This window comes from Cryptomeria japonica, unplaced genomic scaffold, assembly GCF_030272615.1.
Source record: "Cryptomeria japonica unplaced genomic scaffold, Sugi_1.0 HiC_scaffold_167, whole genome shotgun sequence".
Classification (NCBI taxonomy): Eukaryota; Viridiplantae; Streptophyta; class Pinopsida; order Cupressales; family Cupressaceae; genus Cryptomeria; species Cryptomeria japonica.
The window spans coordinates 77,501-81,239 of NW_026728989.1; the positions used below are offsets into that span (position 1 = coordinate 77,501).

The window sequence follows — 3,739 nt, forward strand, 5'->3', positions numbered from 1 at the left end:
TCGGAGCCCGGTTTGCCCCGGGTGTGCACCTCGGGTGGGCACCTTGGTGCGCATGCCTTGCCTGGGCTGCGCACCAGGGCGGGCTCAAGATGGCACCCGCGTTCCTTTTTTTTCACTATCTTTCAAAACGGAAATTTTAAAATCTCATTTTTTTTTGCCTTTTTCTGGAAATTAGTGAAGGCAGCGCATCAAAGGTGCGCACCTCGCTGCCCACCACGGTGCGCAACGCCGGTGGGCACCCGGGAGTGCTTCGAAGTGTGCTCCAAGGTGCTGCGTGCACGTTGTCGGAGCCCGGTTTGCCCCGGGTGCGCACCTCGCGTGCACCTTCGTCGGGGTGGGCACCTTGGCTGGGTTTGCCCCGGCTGCGCTCCGAAGCGGGGTTATTGGAGCGCCGCCTCTTTTTTTGTCGGAGCGTTTGGTGGGGTTTCTCGCATTGGCTCTTCCGAGGCCCGGTTGCCACCCTGGCGCGCACGAAGTCGGAAGTAGGGTTAATTGCCCGGGTGCGCACCTTTGCCAGGGTGGGCACCTTACCTGGGCTGCGCACCAGGGCGGGCTCAAGATGGCACGCGCGTTCCGTTTTTTTCACTATCTTTCAAAACGGAAATTTTAAAATCTCCTTTTTTTTTTGCCTTTTCTGGAAATTAGTGAAGGCAGCGCATCAAAGGTGCGCACCTCGCTGCCCACCTTGGTGTGCTCTGAGGTGCGCACCCGGGAGCGCTACGAAGTGTGCTCCAAGGTGCGGCGTGCACGTTGTCGGAGCCCGGTTTGCCCCGGGTGCGCACCTCGCCTGCACCTTGGCCGGGGTGGGCACCTTGGCTGGGTTTGCCCAGGGTGCGCTCCGAAGCGGGGTTACTGGAGCGCCCCCTCTTTTTTTGTCAGAGCGTTTGGTGGGGTTTCTCGCATTGGCTCTTCCCAGGCCCGGTTGTTGGGTGCGCTCCCACCCTGGCGCGCGCGAAGTTGGAAGTTGGGTTAATTGCCCGGGCGCGCACCTTCGCCAGGGTGGGCACCTTGGTGCGCACACCTTGGCTGGGCTGCGCACCAGGGCGGGCTCAAGATGGCACCAGCATTCCCTTTTTCTCACTATCTTTCAAAACGGAAATTTTAAAATCTCGTTTTTTTTTTGCCTTTTATGGAAATTAGTGAAGGCATCGCATCAAAGGTGCGCACCTCGCTGCCCACCTTGGTGTGCTCCGAGGTGCCCACCACGGTGCGCAACGCCGGTGCGAACCCGGGAGCGCCCCGATGTGTGCTCCAAGGTGCGGCGTGCACGAAGTCGGACCCCGGTTTGCCCCGGGTGCGCACCTCGCGTGCACCTTGGTGCGCACACCTTGGATGGGTTGCGCGGCCTGGTGGGCACCATGGTGCGCACCAAGGAGCGCTCCGAAGTGTGCTCCAAGGTGCGGCGTGCACGAAGTCGGAGCCCGGTTTGCCCCGGGTACGCACCTCGCGTGCACCTTCGCCGGGGTGGGCACCTCGGCTGGGTTGCGCGCCCTGGTGCGCACCAAGGAGCGCTCCGAAGTGTGCTCCAAGGTGCGGCGTGCACGAAGTCGGAGCCCGGTTTGCCCCGGGTGCGCACCTTCGCCGCGGTGCGCACCATGGCGTGCACGAAGTCGGAGCCCGGTTTGCCCCGGGTGCGCACCTCGCGTGCACCTTCGGCGGGGTTGCGCGCCCTGGTGGGCACCATGGTGCGCACCAAGGAGCGCTCCGAAGTGTGCTCCAAGGTGCGGCGTGCACGAAGTCGGAGCCCGGTTTGCCCCGGGTGCGCACCTCGCGTGCACCTTCGGCGGGGTTGCGCGCCCTGGTGGGCACCATGGTGCGCACCAAGGAGCGCTCCGAAGTGTGCTCCAAGGTGCGGCGTGCACGAAGTCGGAGCCCGGTTTGCCCCGGGTGCGCACCTCGCGTGCACCTTCGCCGCGGTGGGCACCATGGCGTGCACGAAGTCGGAGCCCGGTTTGCCCCGGGTGCGCACCTCGCGTGCACCTTCGCCGGGGTGGGCACCTCGGCTGGGTTGCGCGCCCTGGTGCGCACCAAGGAGCGCTCCGAAGTGTGCTCCAAGGTGCGGCGTGCACGAAGTCGGAGCCCGGTTTGCCCCGGGTGCGCACCTCGCGTGCACCTTCGCCAGGGTGGGCACCTCGGTGCGCACACCTTCTCAATGTTTTCTTGCCTTTTCTGGAAATTGGTGAAGGCAGCGCATCAAAGGTGCGCACCTCGGTGTGCTCCGAGGTGCGAACCCGAGAGCGCTCCGAGGTGCCCACGAAGTCGAAAGTCGGGTTAATTGCATTGTTTTCCCCGGGTGCGCTCCGAGGTGCGCAACATCGGCGCGCACCAAGGAGGGCTCCGAAGTGTGCTCCAAGGTGCGCACGATGGCGTGCACCTCTGGTGCGCACGATTCGGAGCTCGGTTTGACCGGGGTGCGCACACCTTGGCTGGGTTGCGCACCTTTTGTGCGCTCCAAGGTGCGCACGAAGTCGGAGCTCGGTTTGCCCCGGGTGCGCACCTTCGCCAGGGTGCGCACCTTGATGCGCACGCCTTGGCTGGGCTGCGCACCTTGGTGGGCGCCATGGTGCGCACCTTTCGTGCGCTCCAAGGTGCGCACGAAGTCGGAGCTCGGTTTGCCCCGGGTGCGCACCTTGGTGGGCGCCATGGTGCACTCCGAGGTGCCCAAGATTGGTGCGCACCAAGGAGCGCTCCGAAGTGCGCTCCAAGGTGCGCGCGAAGTCGAAAGTTGGGTTAATTGTCCGGTTTGCCTCGGGTGCGCACCTTGCGTGCACCTTCGCCAGGGTGGGCGCCTTGGTGCGCACACCTTGGCTGGGCTGCGCACACCTTGGCACCCGCGTTTCCTTCATTTTAAATTTTTTTTTTTTACAATCTCTCAAGTGGGAAATTCTATAATCTCAACTTTTTTTGCCTTTTCAGGAAACTTTTGAATGGAGCGCATCATTGGTGCGCTCCGAAGTGTGCTCCAAAGCTCTCTCCAGCTGCGTGCACCTGCCCCGGCCGCGCACCCGGCCCCGCCCAGCTTCGCTCACCTGTCCCGGGCGTCTGGTGCGGAACCTTAGAGTAAGAAACATCACCGTGCACCTTGGCCAACGTGCGCGACTCGACCGAGCGCGCACTGGCCGAGGTGCACACCGATTTCACCTGGGTGCGCGCGCAGCACCTCGGGCGCACCGGGGTGCGCGCACAACGCCCGGGTTGCACCGTGGCCTGTGTGCTCGGGGCGCCTCGGGTGCGCGCTCGGTGTCGCCCCCGCGCGCGCGGTAGTGCGGGCAGCGCACCCCGGCCCGGCCCGGCCCCGACGAGAACGCAAACGGGCAAAAGGTTTATTCAAATAGCATTGCGACGCCCGGCGAAAAACTAAAAAAGGGTGCAACACCGGGACTTCCCGGGAGGTCACCCATCCCAGTACTACTCCGGCCCAAGCGCGCTTAACTGCGGAGTTCTGATGGGATCCGGTGCACTAACGCTGGTATGATCGCACCCGTTATGAGCTTGTCGCAGTGTGTACTTAGCAAACCGCGACCCACGTGCGAATCCACCCCGGCCACCCACCCCCGTCGAGGTGCACACCCTCCCTCGCGAAGTGCGCCCCGTTCGCCAAGTGTGAGCCCTGCCCGGGTGCGCGCACCTTGCTAGGGCGTCGGGTGTGCACCCGGCCCGGCCTACGTGCGTGCACCTGGAGGGGGCGTCGTGTGCGTGCAGTGTCCCGTCTGCAACGCGGTGCCCACACACCACCTCG

At 64.2% G+C, this 3,739-nt stretch overlaps 1 non-coding gene across 1 annotated transcript; it reads right to left on the reverse strand.

Annotated features, from left to right (window-relative positions):
- Nucleotides 1-3,364: 3,364 nt before the first annotated feature.
- Nucleotides 3,365-3,483, reverse strand: LOC131867279 (5S ribosomal RNA). Its single transcript, XR_009365838.1, has one exon. It is a non-coding gene; the product is annotated as a 5S ribosomal RNA (ribosomal RNA).
- Between the last annotated feature and the right edge of the window lie 256 nt (nucleotides 3,484-3,739).